The sequence below is a fragment of the Gorilla gorilla genome, chromosome 21 (genome assembly GCF_029281585.2).
Source record: "Gorilla gorilla gorilla isolate KB3781 chromosome 21, NHGRI_mGorGor1-v2.1_pri, whole genome shotgun sequence".
NCBI lineage: Eukaryota > Metazoa > Chordata > Mammalia > Primates > Hominidae > Gorilla > Gorilla gorilla.
The window spans coordinates 60,802,532-60,826,129 of record NC_073245.2 but is presented as its reverse complement, the minus strand read 5'-3'; the positions used below and the strand labels follow the sequence as shown (position 1 = coordinate 60,826,129).

Sequence of the window (23,598 nt, the reverse complement as noted above, 5' to 3'; positions counted from 1 at the left end):
CCCAGACCAGGAGCCAGTGCACAGAACCCACCTGGCAGCCACTGGACCAGGTCCACAGCAGGGAGAGGGGCATGGGTGATGCTGGGAGGGTGGCAGGGTGGGAAGCCGGGGCATTATGCTGAGATGGCTGCACCACAGGGCCAGAGTGAGAGCCCCAAGGGGGCCTCAAACCCAGACCCAGGAGCCTGGATGAGAGCAGGGCTTCCCCAGGGCTGGGGTAGGGTGAAGGCGTCTGTATATATTCAACCAATGTTCACCAGAGGCACAAGGTAATTCAATGGGGAAAAGAAAGTCTTTTCAACAAATGGTTCAGAAGTAAATGAATATTCAAAAAGGGTAAAAAATGAACTTCAACCTCTAACTCATACCATACAAAAATTAACTTTAAATAGATTGCAGACTTAAACATAGAAGCTGAAACTCTAAAACTTCTAGAAGGGAACACAAGCATTCCTTAGATAGGACGTAAATAGCACTAGCCATCAAAAAAGATGAATTGGGTTGCATCAAAATTAAAAACTGCTGCTTTTTCTTTTATTTATTTAAACATATGTTCGACAAAAGACTTGCAGTGCAGAGGCTGGCAGAGCTGAGTTTCTCTTCCCAAGGCCGTGCTCATGCCGGGCGGTGGATCCTCTCCTGCACATGCAGCGCTTGCTGGCTTCCGCATCATCTTCTTCCTTGGCGGCTTCAGGCCTGGGGTCCTAACGGCTTCCCTTCCCTCTAATGCTAGTCCTGGGGGCCTTCACCATCTCTTTGGGGTCCTTTAACCTGCTATCTCCTTGTAAACACTCCCTCCATTTTACACTCCTCAGTTTCCCTCTGCAGATCTGCCATCTGCCTCCTGCTGGGATCCTGCCTGGGACAGAACTGTCGCAGCTGCAGATATGAAGTTTTTCTGGAGGCTCAAACACAGATATGTCAGCAGAATAAAGTTCAACTTCCTACACTGTGGGGGCAAGAGCAAGGGTCAAGGGGAAAGGGTTACCCTTGGAAGCACTGGTTTTCAGACCTTGGGCCTCCCTCCCTCCCTCCCTCCTCCCCTCTGCTCCCTCCCTCCCTCCTTCCCTCCCTCCCTCCCTCCCTTCCTTCTTTCCTTCCTTCCTTCCTTCCTTCTTTCCTCCTTCCCTCCCTCCCTTGTTCCTTCCCTTCCTCTATTTCTCTTTCTTTCTTTCTTCTAGGGTTTTGCTCTGTCACCCCGGCTGAAGTGCAGTGGCAAGATCATAGCTCACTACAGCCTTGAACTCCTGGGCTCAAGTGATCCTCTCACCTCAACCTCCTGAGTAGCTGGAACTATAGGTACGTGACACCATGCCTGGCTAATTTATTTTTAATTTTTTTTGCAGAGAGGGGGGTCTCACCATGTTGCCCAGGCTGGTTTTGAACTCCTGGGCTCAAGTGATCCTCCCACCTTGGCCTCCCAAAGTGCTGGGATTCCAGGCATGAGCCACCATGCCCGGCCCTCCTCTGCCTTTTTGTTCTATTCAGGTCCTCAAGGGATTGGAGGATGCCTACCAGTACTGCAGAGGCCCATCCATTTTTCTCAGTGTGCAGATTCAAATGCTCATCCTTCTGAGAAGCACCCTCACAGACACCCCCAGAAATCATGTTAGACATCTGGGCATCCCTTGGTCCAGTCAAGTTGACACATAAAATCAACCATCACAGTCAGTGTCACACTAAAGCTTGCAACCCAGCTTAGTTGCATTAAATAAAGCAATATAGACAGTGAATGGCAAGTACTAGATGATTAACGTTGGCTCCTCCCCTTTTCCTGTCTTCTGCTTGGAGCCTTAGTTGTATCACCTGTCAAATGGGGCACTAGTCTTTGCCCTACAGTAGCTAGAGGTTACTTGTAACTACAAGTGGTGGGAGGCCCAACTTGCTGAAAGGGAACTTATTGGCTCATATAAAGCTCAGCTCAATCCTGATGCTGACACTGTTTTCTGGACTCTCGTATTATCTCCACGGTGGCTATACTCTAAGGCAGATTTCCCCCTAGGAGCAACAGGGACAATCCCTCAGCAGCTCTGGATTAATATGCCAGCTCAGCCACCCCAGCAGATGGCAGGCATCTCTTTCCCAACAGAGATGAAAAGTCCTTGGTCCAGCTGCTTTTGGAGTGACTTGGTTCACGTGCACAACCCTGAGAGCCAATCACCACAGCCAGGGAAATGGGATGCTCTGATTGGTCAGATCTTGATCCCATGATAACCTGGGTCCACTATTGACCCCTCCCCACTCCCAGGAGTCACCACTGCCACCAGTAGGTTGCTTAGCAACCAGCCCCTGCCTCGTTTCTGTCATCTAGGACTGGAAACGCCCTGCCAAGTTCCAAATATTGAATTTTAGGGTTGATTATCTGACTTCAGCCATGGCAGCTCCCTGGAGGAGAGGACGGCCAGAGTGATTAAAACAGAGACTGTGAAGTTCAACAAACTATGGTTCAAATTCTGGCTGTTTCATTTATGCACTGGGTTGAATTTCTTAACTCTTCGTGACTCAGTTTCCTTGTCTATGAAATGGGGTTAGTAATACTATGCACCACATGGAGTTGTAAAGATTAAATAACATGCTTTAAACAGATGGCTTAGGGCCGGGCATGGTGGCTCATGCCTGTAATCCCAGCACTTTGGGAGACTGAGGTGGGTGGATCACCTGAGGTTAGAAGTTCGAGACCAGCCTGACCAACATGGTGAAACCCCATCTCTACTAAAAATACAAAAATTAGCCAGGTGTAATGGCACATGCCTGTAATCCCAGGTACTGGGGAGGCTGAGGCAGGAGAATCACTTGAACCCGGGAGGCGGTGGTTGCACAGAGCCAAGATCATGCCCTGGACTCCAGCCTAGGTGACAAAGTGAGTGAGACTCAGTCTTAAAAAAAAAAAAAAAAAAAGGGAAGAAAATATGGCTTAGAACCACACTTCACCTTCTGGGGGAGCCATGTGAGCTCACTAAAAGTGAGCTAAAAATCAGAAACTGGCTGGAGGAGGCAGCAGTCACACCAACTAGCCAGAGCCACCTCACCATCTCCATTCTACCCCTCCATCTCCCAGGGAGCAGTCTGCAGCCACGGGATATTGCAGTTCATGTTATTTCTACACCAAAAGCCCTTTGATGTCTTGATCAAGTACAGTGCCTGGCACGTAGAAGGTGCAAATATTTGTTGAATGCGTGAATCCAGACCAGTCCAAGCAGAATCAATCCTTTGCCCGCTCTTCTCAAACCAGGATGAGGCAGTTGGTGATGACAACCTGTCTTCAAACCAGGATGAGGCAGTTGGTGATGAGAACTTGTCTTCTCTGGGTCTGCAGATTCTGCCTTAGAAGCAAAAGGAGCAAAGCCTGGCAGTCTACCCGACCTGCCAGACTCTTCTCCGAGAATGCAGGGGAAGCTGTCACCTTGTGCATAATTCACCTGCTGTAGTCAGCAGCCCTGAATGCTGTGTTGGCAAAAAGCAAGCAGACTGTGGAATGGTGCCTTTTTCTTTTTCTTTTTCTTTTTTTTTTTTTGAGATGGAGTCTCACTCTGTTGCCAGGCTGGAGTGCAGTGGCACGATCTCGGCTCACTGTAACCTCTGTCTCCTGAGTTCAGGCAATTCTCCTGCCTCAGCCTCCCAAGTAGCTGGGACTACAGGCACCTGCCACCATGCCCAGCTAATTTTTGTATTTTTAGTAGGGACAGGGTTTCACCATGTTGGCCAGGCTGGTCTCCATCTCCTGACCTCATGATCTGCCTGCCTCGGCCTCCCAAAGTGCTGGGATTACACACGTGAGCCACTGTGCCTGGCCGGAATGGTGTCTTATTTTTGCCAGGCATAAAACCACTGTCTTGAGTGCTTGTGTTTCCATGGCACTAACTTCAGAGGCGATTCGCTGGTGGGAGCTCGTGTCTGTAGCTCCCTTACACATCTACTTGTTGGGTGCATTCACCCCTGTCCAAATAAGCCATTGAAGATTTATATCAACTCACTATTAAAGTACAATTTTAACAATTCTTTTCAATGACAGCAGCATCTGTGCATTAGCGGCATTACATGTTAAGTCTCCCCTTGGGGACAGTAACCTGCTTCATTAAAACAGCCATAATAAAGAGGTTCTATAAATCAGCATCTTTTACACAAAAACAGGATCTATGCTCCTTCGGCAACTCAGCCCTAATGCAGACAGACAGCTCAGATGGGAGGTAAGAACCTGGGAGATATTGCTGTGAAGGGCAAAAGAAGCCAGTTTTAAATATTTTAAGCGAAGCTGGGCCAGCCAACCAAAACTTGTTTTCTCCAGATTAACCCCGGGGACATGTGGAGAAAAACAGATCCAATTTCTTTCCATGACTAAACCTTCCCACCCGCTCTGGGCCAGGGGTAAGGTCACCCTGACACCTCTTTCTGTGACTCTGATGGGCTGGAAGATCCTCTGCTCGCCTTGACCAAAGGAAATTAAATACCCGGGCCCAAACCACCCAGCTTGGCAGGAACTCCCCGTTTCTCAATGTCTTCCATTTGCACACCCCCTCATGAGTGCTGCTTAGGCCATCTCCGGGCACGCCCTGTACGACTATGGATTATTTCTCTTGAAATGGACTCGCTTTTCTAAATTCAACCTCAGCCCATGGAATTATGGCTGAGTCATCATGGATCTCATATCCTTGTTTTCTATTTTTTTAAAAAATAAGGTTGGTGCTAAAGTCATTGCTGTTTTTGTCGTTACCTTCAGTGGCAAAAACCATAATTACTTTTGCACCAACCTAGTAATATATATTGAAATAAATACAGAATGTAAAAGAGGGCCTTTATCACATGGCATGTAATATTATCTCACCTGCTCTAGCGTCACTGCTTGCGGCCACTCATTTTTGGAAATGATGAGTTCACTCAGCATTGCAAAGGACCAGGTCCAAACCACCACTGTTTTGGGGGGACTTGGCATTTCCCAGATACTTTGAAGGTTTAGACCTAATTTGCCAGTCTGGAGACTTCTACTCAAGAGAAGTCTGAGTAGCAGATGCCCACAGCACCCTCTCCAGACCTATTCCTGGGACACCTGACTCGGGTGACACAGGAGCACAGGGTGTGACAGATGACTAACATGGCTATGTTTTTAAATGATAGATATAGCCAGAGTACGTGAGGTCGGGAACTCTTTGGGAAGGTAGAGGGAGGGAGGGTGAGACAGGGAGAAGAATGAAGCTGGAGTCAGTCAAGCCAGGATCTTGACTTGTCTGTATCTCACCATTGTCATCTCTTGCCTGGGCTAGTGTCCAAGTCTCCTAGTTGGGTTCCTGGCTCCGCCTCCGGCCACCGCCTTGTGTTCTCCATTCAGCAGCCAGGGTGGGCCTTTCATCCTATTAGGTCAGCTCATCAGATTCCATCACTCAGAGTCCTCTAGGGACCCACCCTCTCATGCAGAATAAAAGCCAAAATATTCCTCATGGCCTGCAAGGCCCTCCATGGCCTGACCCCTCATCCTCTCTTCAACCTCCGCCCCTGCCACTCCCCACCTCACTCCCCTGCTGCAGCCACATGGGCCTCTGTGCTGCTCCCCAACCCCCTTGAGAACCCTCCTGCCTCAGGGCCTTTGCACTTGCGGGTCCCTCTGCCAAGGCTGCTCTTCCCCAGATATCTGCCTGGCTCGTCCTCTCACTCCAGGCTCTGCAGATGTCACCTCGTCCGAGAGGCCCTCTCTGGAGTCACCCTCTAGAGAGCACCCTGTTGCTCTTTGCCTTGGCCCCAAAACCCATGTGTGTTTGTGTGTGTGTGTGTGTGTGTGTGTGTTTGTGTATTCTTAGAGGACACACATCACGTTGAATAGGATACTGGCCTGGGGTGATGAGTGTGAAAACTGGGAAATGAGGAACTACTTTCCTTCATGTTCTTTGAGTTTTAAAAATGACAGTTTATTATTTATGTAATAAAGATCACTTGGGGGGTTGTAGAAAGAAGAAAAGCACCTGGAAACCCCAGGCCAAGGTGTGCCCTTTGCAATTCCTTGGTCCACATTCCTAACTATATGGAAATTGGATCCAAGAGGGAACATGTCTGTCTTGTCTCAGGTTTGAAAATTGTCCAGAAGCAGAGTCAAGCGGGGAACTGAGCTGGGAGCCTCATATGGTCTTTGTCCTGTTCTCCTGAGGGACTCCTGCTTCCCCTGGGGGCTCTGGGAGTTGTAGACACACCCTTGCCTGTGGCTGAGTTAGTTGGCACCCCCAGGAATGGGCTCACAGCGCAGCCCTGTGCTTCAGCAATCACTCTTCTTCCCAGATGTCACAGAGATGTTGCAAAATCATGAGACGGTAGGCAGATGGCTGTTTTTCGGACACCTGAGCTAGACAATTTGCTCCCCAAGTCAGAGACCACACTCATCAGGGTGCCCCAGTGCCTGGCTGAGCCCTGGCACCTAAAGAGGCTCATCAAAGGTCGTCTGAATTGAATTAAGCCAGTAACACCCTGGCAGGACCCACAACTGCCATGGCCTCCTCGACCAAAGGAAACCACACAAACAAGGTCTCAGCTTCTAGACTTTTCTCTTCTTTCTTAGTCTCCTGGTGACAAAAGCCTAAAGGTCTTTGAACATCACCCAAACAGATTTTCCTAATGGATTTGAAACTTTGATGACACTTTCGAGCACTTTCTGATCAGTAAGCTCACAAAACCAGTTCCGCTGAGCTTTTGATACTTCCAAGAGGCAGCTCAGGGAGGAGTGACTACTTCACGTAGGGAAAGGAAAAGCCATTCTCAGTAAAAACCTGCACACTCAACCCCCAAAATAGGAAACAGAATGAGCCCCTCATCTTGCGTGTCCAGCTTCATCCTCCTAACCGGACCCTAATGAGAATGGACGGCTGTTCTCTGCCCTGGAACTGGATGGAATGCTGGGATTATCTCAGTGGAGAAGTCTCTGGCTCTGAGGACTGTCAGAACTCCTGCATGGATGAGCAGAAAATAGCAAATGATAAATTTTTCAGGAGGCCGCCTGCTTGCTGGCTGAAGCTGGCTATGAGATAGTGTGTCGGACTTCAGGGGATGAGCCTTGTTGACCTGGGTCTATTTAGAGGTTCAGAAGACGCATTCTCCCTCCCCACCCCTCACCTCCTGGAAGGAGTTTGGCCACCTTCCAAGGCCAGTTCAACTGTTGGGCAGGGGGCCCCGGCTCATTTGTAGAAAGGAGGACTTTCGGGCAAAGATGTGAGAGTGGAGGGCTGCCAGGTGGAAGCTGACAGACTCCACAGAACATGAGGGACCCTAAGACTGCTGTCTCCACTCCCTAGAGAGTTTATCTTCAGAAATACTTGCTCAAGGAGGCAGAGATGAATATATAAAGACATTCCCAGTCACACTGTGTATTACAATGAAAAATAAACTTTCAAATTGGAACAATTCAGTGTCCTCTACCTGAAGACTGGTTCAGTAGTGCAGTGATTAAAAAACGTGGCTCTATGGCTGGGCATGGTGGCTCACACCTGTAATCCCAGAACTTTGGGAGGCCAAGATGGGAGGATCACTGGAACCCAGGAGTTCAAGATCAGCCTGGGCAACATAGGGAGACCCTCGTCTCTACAAAAAATATAAAAATTGAACAATGAGAACACTTGGACACAGGGCGGGGAACATCACACACCCAGGGCCTGTTGTGGGGTGGGGGGAGGGATAACATTAAGAGAAACAGCTAATGTAAATGACCAGTTAATGGGTGCAGCACACCAACATGGTACATGTATACCTATGTAACAAACCTGCATGTTGTGCACATGTACCCTAGAACTTAAAGTATAATAATAAAAAAAAAATTAGCTGGGTGTGGTGGCACTCTCCTGTAGTCCCAGCTACTTGGGAAGCTGAGGTGGGAGGATTGCTCGAGCTCAGGAGGTTGAGGCTCAAGAGGTTGAGGCTGCAGTGAGCTGTGATCACGCTACTGCACTCAAGCTTGGGTGACCGAGTGAGACCTTGTCTTAAAAAAAAAATTAAAAATAAGTAAATAAAAACATGGCACTAGGTTTAAATATTGGCTTTACTGCTTTCTGGCTGTGTGACCTGGAGCAAGTTTCTTAATCTTTCTGTGCCCTAGTTGTTCCACCTTTATAATGGTGAGAAAAAATATACGTCTATGTTGAGGCTTCCATGGTTTCCTTTGTGCTGCTCTCCTGTGTCCCCATCAGACTTTCTTATGCCAGGATATTTTCTTGGTTTTCATCAAGAGTCACTGACACAAAGTTATAATCTGAGCTTAATATTAAGCTTATTTGAATCACAGATCTTGTAGCAAATGTTTATCGCTCCCAGGAGAGAAGAGCTGGGGCTCAATCATCAACCTAGTGACTCAGCTTAAAATGCAGGTGTTGTCCTTCCTCTTCTCTTTGCCTCAACCCCACCTCCAGTCCCCCAGATACATACAGGGTCTGACGGCATTTCACCATCTGCACTATGCACTCCAGTCCAAGCATCACCAGCTCCTGCCTGACAATTACAGTGGCTTCGCTTCCACCCAGAGAGGGTGGTCTCTCTGCTTCCACCCTCACCCTTGACAATCTGTTCTCCACACTCAGCCAGAAGGATGGTGTTAGAATACATGTCTGGTCATGTCCCTTCCCCATCTAAGCCCCCTAACCCATTTTCATTTTATGGGAATGTAATCCAAGCTCCTCACCATGGCCTTGGACAGTCTCCCCAGTTTGTCCATCTAAAGTAGCCCCCCTACCACCCTTGCTGTCTGGCCCATTGCCTCCCTTTGTTCTCTTCTTATAATTTATTTCTCTTTGAAATGACTGCATGTATTCATTTGCTAACATCATCACCTCCACTTCCTGAGAGAAGGAATTGTGTCTGTCTTCATTACTGTAGCCGTAGGCTGTAGAATAGTGCCCGACATAGGGAGTACTCAAAAGATATTGGGTGGAAACATGATTTGGTCTGACCCTTTCTTCGTCTTTAGGCTTTGGGGGAAACCCTTTTCCTTGTGAATCCAACTCGAATCCCATTCTGTGTCTATGTGTGTCGTCTTGCACCAGGAACCCTAGGCTAGGCATGGCGACTCTGGGCAGACGCAGCTTGTGATGTGAGTGGAAGAAGCTGGATTCTCTGAGTCTTGTGCCTCTGTTTCCTCATTTGTCAAAAACAAATACAAAAATGGGTCTAAAAGAAGGCCTTTCCTTCAAAGGCCTTTCTGGCTCTGGGGTCTCTGATGTGAAGTTAAGGGGGTCTGGGAGCTGCAGCCTGTGTCTGGGGCCCTGAAGCAGGTGGGCTTTCCAGGAAGAGGGGTGCTGTGGACTCTGTCCTCGGTGCCTTGGCGCTCATGCTGGTCCCTTGAGAGTGCTCCCAGGCAGTAATGATCCCTCTGCAGGTTTCTCTGGGGTCAGCTGGGTTTCTGCTCTGTGGGCAGCAGCTGGTACAGCAAGTGCAAAGGCCCTGGGGTCAGGTGGGATTTTAACTGGCTTCCCCAGGGTGTTGGGTGGAGAAATGTGATTGGCACAGACAGTCATCAGCCCTTATCCACCAGGGGATACATTCCAGGACTCCCAGTGGACCCTGAAACCACAGCTAATACAGAACCTGACTGAACACGTTTCTGTTCATGTCTCCCATCCACAAATGTAATGGTTTTTTCCATCTTAACTAAGCACTTGTGCACTGTGGCCATATCTTTTGCAGTTTGAGGTGCAGCAGCAAAACTAGCATGAGTTTTTTTCTCCTTCCCAATTTCTAGGATAGAAGATTTATTCTTACTGAAGATCTTAGTAACCTCAGCATACAATTTTTATTTCTTTTATTAATTTAAAAACTTTCATCTCTTAAGGCTTAAAGGAAGCCCTTTATGGCTTCCCTTTGGCATATCCAAATGGTTGGCATCACTACTGTTGTGTTTGTTTTGCCAAGGTCTGTGAGAAGACACAGGACAAAAAGAAGGAGCCCATTGGTGTGACCATGAAATGTGCAAATGAGGACTGAAGGGTTTCCATGCCGTAAACAGGGTCAGGTCAACTAGGATATCAGAGACACTCTCAGCTCGCCCACTGTCAACCTTTTACTTAAAAGGAATTAAAAAAACAAAAGGACTGTGTGTCACTTTCCCCAATATTTTATTTTAAATGTTTTTAAACAAAAAATTTTACAGTGAACACCTTATACTCACCACCTAGACTCCACCATTAATATTTTGCTATTCTTGCTTTATAATATATCTATTTGTTTCATGTCCTTTCAATGATTTCTTCAGCATCTGGGGAGAACCGTAGCCCCAGGACAGAAGAAGACAGCGTTATCTTCAGACACTGGTCCATCCATGGCTCCATTTGATGGACTGATTCACTCCTGTTTCCCTCCAGCTGCTGTCCACAGAGCAGAAACCCCAGCTGACCCCGGAGAAACCCACAGAGGGATCATTACTGCCTGGGAGTGCTCTCAAGGCACCAGCACCAGTGCCAGGGCAATGAGCACAGAGTCCACAGCGCCCCTCTTCCTGGCTTTATCCCACCTGCTTCAGCCCGCCGTGGATAAGGGCTGATGACTGTCTGTGCCAATCACGTCTCTCCACCCAACACCCAGGGGAAGCCAGTTAAAATCCCTCCTGACCTCAGGGCCTTTGCACTTGCTGTGCTCTGTGCCTGGATGGCTATTTCACCAGATGTCTTTGTGGCTTCCTCCCTCAGCTACCTCAGCTCTCTCTTCAAATGTCACCTTCTCAGTAAGGCCCTCCTTGCCTGCTCCATTTGAAATTGCAGCCTCTTACGATTCCTGCCCGTTCTCTGTCCTCCTTGCCAACACCCACCACTATCTGACATGACACATATTTTGCATGTGCTTATTTATCTTACTTCACTAGAATGTCTGTTTCAGGAGCATTGTATGATTGTATGGGCTTCGTTCATGGCTGTATCCCATCACTGAAGCAATGTCTGGCATACCAGTAGATGCTTGAATACATTTATTTGAAAAAATGCTTTCCCTCTGTTTTAAAGTACATTGGATTGATGGAAAATTCGAGGTATAATAAGTCAGGAAAGGACTGCCACTCAAAAGAGGGTTTGTTACAGGTCCCGACAGGAGGTGACACACCATACCATGGGGACCACCCAGGGAAGCGCTGGGGTTGGCAGAGGCAGAAGGAGAGGGAGTGAATGTGGGAAAGAGCCTTGATTGTGGCTTTGGAGGGACGAAATGAGGAAGGCGAGGTAAGCAGGTTTTGGGATTGGCTAGTTAGTTTCAATAATTTCAGGGGGCCCTGGGGCATAGGGACTGCCCCTAGCTGTCTGGCACCTGGCCCTGGCGTGACTAGGGAATGGAATAGGAGGGTCCAGTAAAGGAGGGGGTTGGAGCATTGGCTCTGGGTTGGTTGGTTTGTATTTGAAAAGCATGCTTTATCAAGAACTGGCTAACCCTCAGAAAGGCAGGTCAGGGTCAGCATGGTCCCAGATACCAAAGTGTCAGAATACAGAAAATAAAACACGTGGTTAGTGCACCCTCCTCCTAGTTATAGCCTTTTGCCTGGATAAGGGAGGTAACGCCTTCTCCCTTATCCACCTTACATGTTTGGCTGTAGGATGGAGCATGTGACCCAGGCTAAGCCAGTCAGCACATCCCATTTCTCTAGCCAGCGATTGGCTCAGAGACAAACATGTGACCCAGGTCTGGCCAATAAGAGAGAGGAACTCAGGCTCCTCTAAGGATAAACGGATGGGTTAATTAGAGGGTGGGCTGGAGGCTAAACCAAGTGTAATCATCCTAGTTCCCTTTGTCAATTATTGGTATATGGGTGGATGTATTAAATATTACTAGGGCCAGATGAAGCACAGGATGCCTAGTTACATTCACCTTCCAGAAAAACAATGAATAATTGTTTAGCATAAACTTGTCCCAATTTAAATTTAGTACGTTTATTTGCTGAATATGGCAACCACATATATAACCCACCCCTGGCAAAAAGACAAAGTGATGTCTGTTGTGTGGGTGGAGAGGCTGAGTTCCATGAAAGTTCCTGCTGAAGAGAGAGACAGCAAAGTGTCCTGCCATTTCTTCCTACCCTGTGGGCGGATATGATGTCTGGAACTCTGCAGCCATCTTGAGACTGTGAGGCATTAAGGTTGAAGACATGATAAGGATGGTGGAACACAAGGATGGAAAGATTCTGGCTCCTAATTCCACCATAGTGAGAGGTGACAGCATGCTGGCAGCCCTGCAGCCCTTGCTTGCTCTCGGTACCTCCTGGGCCTTGGCGCCCACTCTGGCCGCACTTGAGGAGCCCTTCAGCCCGCCTCTGCACCGTGGGAGCCCCTTTCTGGGCTGGCCAAGGCCGAAGCCGGCTCCCTCAGCTTGCAGGGAGGTGTGGAGGGAGAGGCGCAGGTGGGAACCGGGGCTGCGCACGGTGCTTGCCGGCCAGCGTGAGTTCTGGGTGGGCGTGGGCTCAGGGGGCCCACACTCGGAGCGGCTGGCCGGCCCGCAAGCCCCGGGCAGTGAGGTGCTTACCACCTGGGCCAGCAGCTGCTGTGCTAGACTTCTTGCCGGGCCTTAGCTGCCTCCCTGCGGGGCAGGGCTCGGGACCCGCAGCCCGCCATGCCTGCGCCTCCCCCAGGCCGTGGGCTCCTGCGCGGCCCCAGCCTCCCAGACGAGTGCTGCCCCCTGCTCCACGGCGCCCAGTCCCATCGACCACCCAAGCGCTGAGGAGTGTGGGTGCACAGCATGGGACAGGCAGGCAGCTCCACCTGCGGCCCCAGTATGGGATCCGCTGGGTGAAGCCAACTGGGCTCCTGAGTCTGGTGGGGACTTGGAGAACCTTTATGTCTAGCTAAGGGATTGTAAATACACCAATCAGCACTCTGTATCTAGCTCAAGGTTTGTAAACACACCAATCAGCACCCTGTGTCTAGCTCAGGGTTTGTGAATGCACCAATTGACGCTCTGTTTCTAGCTACTCTGCTGGGGACTTGGAGAACCTCTGTGTGGACACTCTGTATCTAGCTAATCTAGTGGGAACGTGGAGAACTTTTAAGTCTAGCTCAGGGATTGTAAATGCACCAATCAGCACCCTGTCAAAATGGACCAATCAGCTCTCTGTAAAACAGACCAATCGGCTCTCTGTAAAATGGACCAATCAGCAGGATGTGGGCGGGGCCAGATAAGAGAATAAAAGCAGGCTGCCGGAAGTAGCAGTGGCAACTCATTTGGTTTGCCTTGCTGTTCTGTGGGAGGTTTGTTCTCTTGCTCTTTGCAATAACTGTTGCTGCTGCTTACTTTTTGGGTCCACACTGCTTTTACGAGCTGTAACACTCACCACGAAGGTCTGCAGCTTCACTTCTGAAGTCAGCAAAACCACGAACCCAACGGGAGAGAACGAACAACTCCAGACGCACCGCCTTAAGAGCTGTAACACTCACCGAGAGGGTCCGCGGCTTCATTCTTGAAGTCAGTGAGACCAAGAACCCACCAATTCCGGACACGATAGTGCTGCCAAACCAGCCTGGAGAACGCGGCCTTCAGGACTTCTGGTACCGTGCGGTAAGGAAAAGTCTCTATTGCTTAAGTCAGTGGTTCTTGCCTTAGCTGCGCACTAGAAGCACCTGGGGGGATTTAAAATTTGCCAATTCCCAGACCACACCCCATACCAATTAAATTGGAATTCTGGAGGATTCCAATTAAGTTGGAAGCTCCCTGGTAGTTGCAGTGTACACCCCTCTGCTACTCAAAGCATAGTTCCTGGATGAGAAGCATGGACTTGATTTAGGAGCTTATTATAGATGCCATTCCATGCCTAATGAATTAGAAGCTGCTGTTTAACAAGGAACCCAGGTGATTTGTATGCACACGAAAGTTTCAGAAGCACTGACTAAGCAACTGTTAATTTACTCTACTCCTTGCAGCTGAACAAATCCTGATTCACATTCAAATAGTCAGCACTCCAAGGCACTAAGAATCCCAGCCCATCAAGGGTTCCCTTTTTCAGAAAGAGCCAGATGATCTGCATTCAGAAGCGTGGTGTCTCCTGGCTACTGTCCATCTCTACAGCAGGTCACACACAATTTTTTGGATCATCTGATTTTCACCAGAGCATGAATCTCTTCTGGACTTCTGTGTGTAAACAGTTTTCTCAAACTTTTAGCCAAAAAGCTTCTGTCCTCCAGCCCCTGGGGTGGGTCACGTCACTCCTGAGGCCCTGAATGGGAGCCAGTGAGAAAGGCTGTTGGCAACTTTCTTCCCTTAACACGCTTGGCTTCCACTTGGTCAGACACTTCTTGGGTAGTGGTTATGGTCCCCAGGGATGGACCTGTCCATCAATCCACACAAGAAAGCTGCGCAAAACGATCCTGAGGTTGGGATAGAAATTATCTAAGTCTCCAGCAGGGCCCAGGTGTACAAAACTGGGGGCTAGATTTTTCATAAGATGAAGCTATGGGTCAGAGGCCAGGACCACTGGGCAACGCAGCCTCAAAGTCATAAGATGTGGGTTTCAAAATCATAAGCGAGCATGAAGAACTCCAGATGAAGCAGTCTCTGGGTGGAGAGGATTCCCTGCTTCTGAGGGAGACGATGTCTAAGAACTGGTAGTCTCTATTATGGGACAGGATGGGCCGGGAATATTCCCCATCCAGCCTAAATCAAGAGACTAGAACCATCCTTGTGATGCAGGTCTCAACACTTCACCAATTCCAGAACAGTGGAGAGAAAAATCATCCCTCTATCAAAGGGGAATGAGCTCCAAATGCCAGCGGTGTTCTCTGTATGATTGTATTGCCTTTATAAATACATTAACCAGGTGTTCAAGATCATTGCATAGGAGCCATATTCTGGGCAACAGACACACGTAGGTTCATGTGGACACACGGGAGTGCACGCACACCCAGGGGCATATTGTCACTCTCCAACCCAGCGTTTTATAGTCAACTCATCACTCAACTGGTAAGTTTGGAAATTTAGCATGTTATTAATGCTTCAGGAGAAGTAATATATTTAAAAAACCCAAAAAAACAAGCCAGCAAGTATCACCAAAGCCTGAACCTCACACCCACCTTCTAAGCCATGGTGTGTACTTAAACTTGGCCCAGGGAAGGAAGGGCCTTCATGAACAAATGTCCTATGTGCCACCAGCGTAGCCCAGCACCATTACTCTTTGAGTTGCTTATGAGGACACTAAAGTTGCTTATGAGGACACCTTGTGGGCTGCCTTGAGTTTTCTCTCCTCCATGATGCTGCACAAGCAAGAGGCCAGGGGTCTTCAGTCTGTCCTCTCCACCCCGTTTCTATATTTAATGAATGACTTTTTTTTTTTGGATACAGAGTCTCATTCTGTCACCCAGGCTGGAGTGCAGTGGCACGATCTCTGCTCATTGTAACCTCTGCCTCCTGGCAGCTGGGATTACAGGTGCCCGCCACAGTGCCCTGCTAATTTTCGTATTTTTAGTAGAGAGAGGGTTTCACCATGTCCAGGCTGGTCTTGAACTTCTGATCTCAAGTGATCTGCCCACCTTGGCCCCTCAAGTTCTGAGATTACAGGCATGAGCCACTGTGCCCAGCCATTAATGACTTTAAGTTAATTAGAACCGTCTGGTGGCTCTGTAACAGGAGGTGGAGATGCAGTAAGAAATCCCCTTCACAGTTTGCTACAAGGTGAACAAATCTGGGGGTGTCCTCTAGGGAAAGTCTGTCTCCCTGCTCTCTGTCTCCACTGAGAACCTGCTTTAGAGCAGCCTCCTCTTCCCTTCCCCAGTGACAGGGAGCCTGGTGGGAAAGAGACGGGTGACAAGAGGGGCGAGAGGGCAGTGTTCCAACACACACATGAGCAAATACCCAGATTCAAACATACACCTAAGTTTATGGAAAAATTAATGCTCAAAGACGTAAAGGGGCTTGCTCAAGGTCACGAGGCTGGCAAGTGGGGTTTGAACCAGGTGGAACTGTATCCTGACGTGGAACGCATACCCTTTCCACCGCGCTGGTGCTTTTTTTTTTTTTTTGAGACGGAGTTTTGCTCTTGTTGCCCAGTCTGGAGTGTAGTGGCGTGATCTCGGCTCACTGCAACCTCCGGCTCCTGGGTTCAAGCGATTCTCCTGCCTCAGCCTCCAGAATAGCTGGAATTACAGGCATGCACCACCACACCCAGCTAATTTTTGTATATGTAGAGATGGACTTTCACCATGTTGGCCAGGCTAGTCTCGAACTCCTAACCTCAGGTGATCCACCCACCTCGGCCTCCTAAATACAGGCATAAGCCACCATGCCCAACTGCACCAGTGATTTTCTAATTGGGCCCTTAGAGTCCAAGAAGGTGCCATCAGGGTCTAGGGGCTGGGGCAGGGAGGCCCAGGGGTAGGACCTGCCTTTTAGCTGCTTTTTATGTTGAGTCCTAGATAAGATGTGTGAGAGTGTGTCTGTGTGTGTGTGTGTGTGTGTGTGTGTGTGTTGCCAAATAAAATACAGGATTCTTGGTTAAATCTGAATTTTTGATAAATTAATTTTTTAGTATAACCATGTCCTATGTGATATTTGGTGCATACTTACATAAAAAATTATTCTTTGCTTTTCTGAAATACATTTTTTTGTGTGCTGAATCTGGTGAATCTGGTTGTGTGTATGTAGAGAGGAAAAATAGTTTTGGAAGCCACTGTGTCACCGCATATTGCCTTCCCTCGGGCCTTGAATTTTTGAGGCCTCTCTTCCCCACACTGGGCCCTGCCTGTAATTTTCTACTCTATCCCTTTCCTGCCATCAAGGAAACACCATGAAGGGGACGTGGCAAATTGAATTTAGCATAGAAGAGGGGGCTGTGGCTGGGTTGGTGGTATCACTTGTTTACTTGGGTTTTCTTTCCATTGTCACTGTTCAAAGGTCAGGTATGGTGATGTCTGCATTTTGCCCCTTCTCCTTTAGGGGAGAGGGGACGAATCTTGTTTGTGACTGTGTGTGTGTGTATATGTGTGTGTGTGTGTGTGTGTGTATGCATGTGTGTGTTTGCCTGTGAGTCCCGCTGTAAGTCTGTGCGTGTGTATGCATGTGTGTGTGCCTGTGAGTGCCTGTGTGTGCGTGTGTGTGTGTATGCATGTGTGTTTGCCTGTGAGTGCCTCTGTAAGTGTGCATGTGTGCATGTGTGTTCATTGTAGGCAGGTGCTGTAGGTCAGGTGTTTTAGGCTGATCTTAACTTATCAGCTCAGACACCCATGAGCTCAGAGGGTCTGCAAAGCTCCTTCAGCCACGTTTCTTCCCCATAATTCCCAGCAAACTACCTGGTCCTCTGGGTTCAAGGCCTCAGCCTGTTTTCCAGGTCCTTCCATGCAGGTGGGGACTGTTGGCAGCATTCTGGAGCTCGGTGTCTGCCTGGGAGACTTAGGGGCCTCAGGGTCTCAGATGTCCCTGGCGTGGGAAATCTCTCAGCCATGACTCAGCCGGGCCTGGGTGGGGCTCAGCAGAATCCTTGGGGCCCCCACAGCCTCCTGATGCTCCAGCCCCTGCTGCCTCCATCTACAGTGTCTGGCACAGTCTTTCCCCTCCCATGTCTCTCGCCCCTCATGACATCTCTCACTGGTATCATCCTGGATGGACAATTGGGCCTTTCAAGCTCTCCATGCCACCCCGACTCTTCCCAAACCCCCTTGAGGGGATCTTTCTTTTGATGTGTATAAGTCATGCTATTCCTTCTATGGCTTTCTTGGCAGCATTTTGTGAAGAATGCCTGACTTATGTTTAATGACAGAGAGAGAGAGAATTGCTGTTGCTTTGTGTGTCCTTCCATTGAGAGGCTGAAGTATAATCCGAACAGTTTGTCTGAGCATGTTCTGGCTGAGTTTGGATCGGAGCTTGGAGCAGATGGGATTTTATGAGGGTTGTAAAAGTCAAGCTTTTAATGTGTCTCAACCAAATCAATGTGTAAAGGAGAAATGTTAAAAGTAGGGAAATGACTGGGGTCTGGAGCACAAGGACACTAAACTGGGGCACAGGTGGCTTTAATAGCTCACGAAATTTGGCTCAAACTCTTCCACGGGAGCAGAAGAGGCTGCAGAGTCACCCTCATGGGGTTGGGATAAAGGTCTAAGCTCCTGAGTGGGGACAGTTGTGCATGGGGCTTTATAACAAAATTTAGCATCATCCATATAATACACTCTTGTGGTTAATTCTGCCTGAGTTTTCATTTAAACCCAGGCTGTCTCATTGGTAGAACGCAATTACATTAGAGAAAAACTGTTTCTGTGTCTTGAGATATTATGATTATGAAAAATAGCAACATAAACAACTATTAAGTCAGAAGAAATTTAATTGTATTTTATGCCGCCTCTCTGGGCTGGCGCGCCGGCATAGACATGATTCACATCAACAAAGCATGGCTAATTTTTGCAGCACAGTACACATTTTCTCCCTTAATTACAAATAATTGTGTAGTGTAGTTTATACTAATGCCCAAGGCCTCAAAGTGCACATTCAGGAATAAAGGGTTAGTTTGGGGGTGGATTCTAAACAGGTGTAACTGGTCTCCTGGGGTGGCATGCGTTTAACCTTGGAAAGCAATGAGGTTTAATCAGAATTCTTACCAGTGAAACACAGCAGGGCTGCCTCCAATTAGGAGGAAAATTTGCAGAGAGAAGTGACAGTTTGTCTAGCTGCTTAACCATCCACCCATAGTTCTTTTTTGGATAAGCAGGCAAGGAAGATTAAACATGTAGATTTCACTGTGTGATGAAACTGAGGCACACAGGCCTTGGTTAAGCAGCATTAATACACATGTAAGTGAATATTAAAATACTAAAATAAGGTGTCCCCAGGCAGCACAGCTCCAGGTCTCTGCGGAAAAGGTAGAGCTCATGGATCTTTGGTGGACAAAAGTTCTTGAAAGGGGAAAACAGGATCTATTTGACTATAAATGCAATTCAGTTTAGGGTTCTCTCTAAGATAGCACACCTGGTTTTGCAATCCCCGTCCAGAAAAATCACTTACGAGCTGATATATTATGGTGGTGATTTAATAAAAGAGCAGTACAGCCCCAAGGCCAATGTTCTAACTAACCTGGGCTCTGCCTCCACTGGCTGGCCCCTCCTTCCTCCTTAGCTGACCTCCCTGGGCCTCAGTTTCCTCATCTTAAGAATGGGGTTACTATCAAGGACACTGCAAGCTGTCATGTGGATTAAGATTAATGAAGGTAAAATGCATACTCTTTGTCTGGTTTAGGGTGGTGCACAATGAGTATTCATGGAATCAGAAACGTGCTGTCATATGAGGCCCTGGGATGTTCTTCCATTGCCTGCAAAACTTGACTATGAAAATCCAGGGCAGTGGGTCCTCATGAATCCAATTTCCACCATCGGCCCTCTAAAGGGTTCCCCTGTGGATAAAACAGATTTTATAGTCTGTTTGCAGCTGCATTCACTGAGATTCATAAAGAATCATAAGCTAGGCTATAGGAGTTATCAGCTGGTGTTGTCTGTTTAGACGACTAGTGAATTAAGGGCTTTTTTCTTTGACTTCGACAGGGACCATACTCCAGTGGGCCATTAACAGATGCTATTTGGGACTGACGGCCACAGGCTGTCTGTCTCAGCAGCGAGGAACCCCTCAAATAGGCACTGTTCTTGGATTACTCACAGGCTGAGTTCTGACCCTGCAGTGTCACTGCAGAGCAGGCAGCCAACCTTCCCTGGAGGAAGGGGAGGGAAAGGGAAGATATCTGAGCTGCTTTGCAGGGGATCTGCTGCCGTAATGGAGCCCAGGAAGCAGATGGCTGCTTTGTGTTTTGGAGGCTATCTGCATGGGCTCCAGGAAGGTATTTTGACCAAGGTGACCGGAGTGTGCAGCAGCCTTGGACATCTTTGGTGAGATCCTCATTTTTTCATTCATTTGACAAATGTGTGTTAGGTTGTTAAGCCCTGAGACAGCAAACATTGGGATATAGAGCAAACACTGGGGGTATAGAGTCTGACCCTGTTCTAGGGTTGCCAGATCAAACACAGGACACCCAGTTAAGTGTGAATTTCAGATAAACAAGAAATAGTATTTTAGTATAAATACAAGTACAGGCCAGGCGCAGTGGCTCACACTTGTAATCCTAGCACTTTGGGAAGCAGAGATGGGCAGATTGCCTGAGCTCAGGAGTTTGAGACCAGCCTGGGCAACACGGTGAAACCCCGTCTCTACTAAAATACAAAAAATTAGCCGGGCATGGTGGCGGGTGCCTGTAATCCCGGCTGCTCGGGAGGCTGAGGCAGGAGAATCACTTGAACCCAGGAGGTGGAATTTGCAGCGAGCCAAGATCGTGCCATGCACTCCAGCCTGGATGACAGAGCGAGATTCCGTCTCCCCCACCAAAAAAATATGAATACACCTCTTGGTAAACCTGGCACCCCTATCCTGCTCCCAAGGGATTAGGTCAGAGTTTCTTAACCTCAGCACTGTTGACATTTGCAATCAGATCATTCTTCATTGTGGGGCTGTCATGTGCATTGTAGAATGCTTGACAGCGTCTCTGGCCTCTCTCTACCCACTAGATGCCAGTAGAAACATCCCCCACGATATGACTCCAAATATATCTCCAAATATTGCCACATGTTCCTATGAAATACAGTCGCCCTTGGCTGAGAACTGGGTTAAGCCTGGTAGGCTACCCCAAGTAAGCATACAAAGAGTTTGTGGCAGCAACTACTAGTTGCTTACCCAATATCTAGTCTCTCTTGTTAATAGAATTCTGCTTTTTTTTTTTTTCAGAGCACATGATGAACTTTCAAAAACTTAGTGAGATTCACACTGCCAAGGAATGGCTGTTGCCACTCCCCTAAGGAAGTGTCTCCCAAAACCTGGGGAACAAGAGGGCTCAGAGGAGAAGGAGCCAAAATGGGCAGAGTGCTAGCCACAAGTCTGGAGGCTCTGATGAGGCAGGTGTTGCAATCTTGCAGAAAGGAGCTTTCTTTGTGACTTGTCCAGTCTGTGTCCCTCATGTTCTATTGTCAGAATCTTGATACAAAGAAGCAATTTGGAGGGAGTGGGTTAATCTCTCAGGACCTGGGAACCTGGAAGAGAGCTCAGAGCAGAATGTTATACTCTCCTCTCAGGCAGGAACCTGTCCCTCATGGGGGAGGAACCAACACTCTGCAGTCCCAGAGTGAGCCTATGATCAATTCTGGCCAATGAGATGTAAAAGGAAGTGTTCTGGGCTTTGCAGGAATCATTGTTCTCTTCATTAAATCCAGAGGTCTTGAGCATCTGGAGGCCCCTGACTTCTGTGCCCTTCATCCTGCTTAGACATTGTCCCGTGAGGTGCTGATGCTGGAGTTATGGCGGCCATACTATGATTGTGGGCAGAGACGTTACCAACCTGAAGGGCTGAGCAAAAGGAGGGAGAGTCTGAGTGGCTGAATCAGCCCCAAGACCTCTTGTTAAGTCAGCAGGAAATGTCCTCACAGTATTGTTACTTACAGTCAGAGAGTCCCCCAAGGATCCAGGTTTATGTGGTCAATAATAATGTGAGTTCAGCTGTATTAGCTTTCTGTGGCTGCTGTAACTAATTGCTACAAACTTAGTGGTCTAAAAGAACACATATTCACACTCTTACAGCTCTGGAGGTCAGAAGTCAGAAATGAGTTTTACGGGGCTCACATCGAGGTGTCAGCAGTGGCTCCTCTTGGATCTCCATGGAGAATGTGCTCCTTATCTCTTCCAGCTTCCAGGGGCTGCCTTCCTTGGCTTCATTGCTCCAATCTCTGCTTCTCTCACCACATCGTCTTCTCCTCTAACAGAACCTAACCCCTTGTGATTACGTTGAACCCACCTGGATTATCCTGAATCCGGGATAATCTCCCCAGCTCAAGATGTTTAATTTAATCACATCTGCAGAGCCCCCTTCTAGCAAGTAAGGTAACATCTTGGCAAGTTCTGGGGATTAGGATGTGGACATCTTTGGAGGGTCGTTACTGAGCCCTCCACAATGACAATTGACATGTTCCAGGGATTAGGATGTGGAGACCTTTGGAGGGTCGTTACTGAGCCCACCACACTGACGATACTGTGCTGCTAGGCCACTGAGACCGTGAACCTTGTTAGATCTCTTTCCTGTTCTATGCCTTTGTTTCCTGGTCTGTAATTAAAGATTCTCTTCCTTCCTTTACCATCTCCAGGCTGGTGGTCTCTATAGCTCATGCCTCTCCTCTGAGTTCCAGAACCCCGTACCTACCTGGCTTCCTGGAATCTCCACCAGGATGTTTCAAAGGCACCCAAAACTAAGCGCATCTAAGAATGAAGCCAGGATTTCCCACCCCGGTCCTTTGCCTGCTCCTCTCCTATGCTTGTCTTCTCAGACAATGGTACCTTCACCTGTCTGCTTGCTGATTCCCACCATACGGTCCATTACCCAGGCCTGTGGATTTCACCTCCCATGTATCTCCCAGATCTGGTCCCTCCATCTGCACCACCACTACCCTTGTCTAAGCTGCCATCATCTCCTGCCTGAGTCTTTGCAATGACCTCCTCATCAGCGTTATGTGTCCTTGCTGACATTGCTCAAGTTCCTTCTCTACAGCAGCAGCCAGAGTGATCGTCTCTAATTGCAAATCTGATCAACTCCATTCCTGTTCATTTTTTCAGTAATCGATGCCATATGAAAATATTTCATAAACAGCAGCTTCCCCTCCCAGTGGAAATCTCTAGGCAGCCCCTTCCTGAGCTGACTCTACTCCTGGTTCTCACAGTCAAGACGCCTCCAGGATTTTTCTGGACTAAATCTCATGGTCTGAGGTCTGTCATAGGGCATAGGGAGAAAAGCTGGGGAGACCTCTCAGCCTGTTTGTGAAAAAGTGCTCTTTTTGAGGACAGTAAGATTATGACCAGTTTCCTAATCCCACTCTCTGTAAAAGATGTGCTTTTCTAGACTTCACAAGGTAGATTTGAAAGTTCTGATCTCAGGAAAAAGCAGTGGATCAGACCAAGAACCTCCCCAGAAGAGGGAGGTCACGTAGGGCTCCTGGCTCCCCGTATCTTATCATTAGAGGCGGCGCAGTCCCTAGGATGGGTTGCCGCCCATGGTGCCAGGTAACTTAGTTTGGGCCCCCCAGAAGCAGACCCTGAGATAAGAAATTTTTAAAATGGAGGTGAAATTCACAAAACCTAAAATTAACCTTTTTTTAATTTTTTTTTTTTTTTTTTTTTGAGACAGAATCTCTTCTGCCCAGGCTGGAGTGCAGTGGTGCCATCTCGGCTCACTGCAGCCTCCGCCTCCTGGGTTCAAGCCATTCTCCTGCCTCGGCTTGCTGAGTAGCTGAGATTACAGGCATGCACCACCACAGCTGGTTAATTTTTGTATTTTTAATAGAGATGGGGTTTTGCCATGTTGGCCAGGCTGGTCCTGAACTCCTAACCTCAAGTGATCTGCCCACCTCGGCCTCCCAAAGTGCTGGCATTACAGGTGTGAGCCACCTTTCCTGGCCTAAAATTAACCATTTAAAGTGAACAAAATGGCATTTAGTACATTCACAATGTTGTACAACAACAACCTCTATCTAGTTTCAAAATATTTTGTATCACCTATAACCATGAAACCCAAACCTGTTGCTCCCATTTCCCATCCTCCAGCCCCTGAGCTGCATTCTGTCTCTATGGATTTACCTATTCTGAACCTTTTGCATGAATGGGATCATGTGACCTTTT

General features: G+C 48.2%; 1 long non-coding RNA gene across 2 annotated transcripts in view; it reads left to right on the top strand.

Annotated features, from left to right (window-relative positions):
- Window positions 1–13,141: 13,141 nt before the first annotated feature.
- The window catches only part of LOC129529151 (uncharacterized), a 46,420-nt gene continuing 35,963 nt past the window's right edge, over window positions 13,142–23,598 (top strand). The window contains exon 1 of one of the 2 annotated variants that reach the window (XR_010132280.1): window positions 13,142–13,485. This is a non-coding gene — a long non-coding RNA (uncharacterized lncRNA). The remainder of the gene's footprint in view (window positions 13,486–23,598) is intronic. The other variant, XR_008674588.2, reaches the window with a different exon arrangement.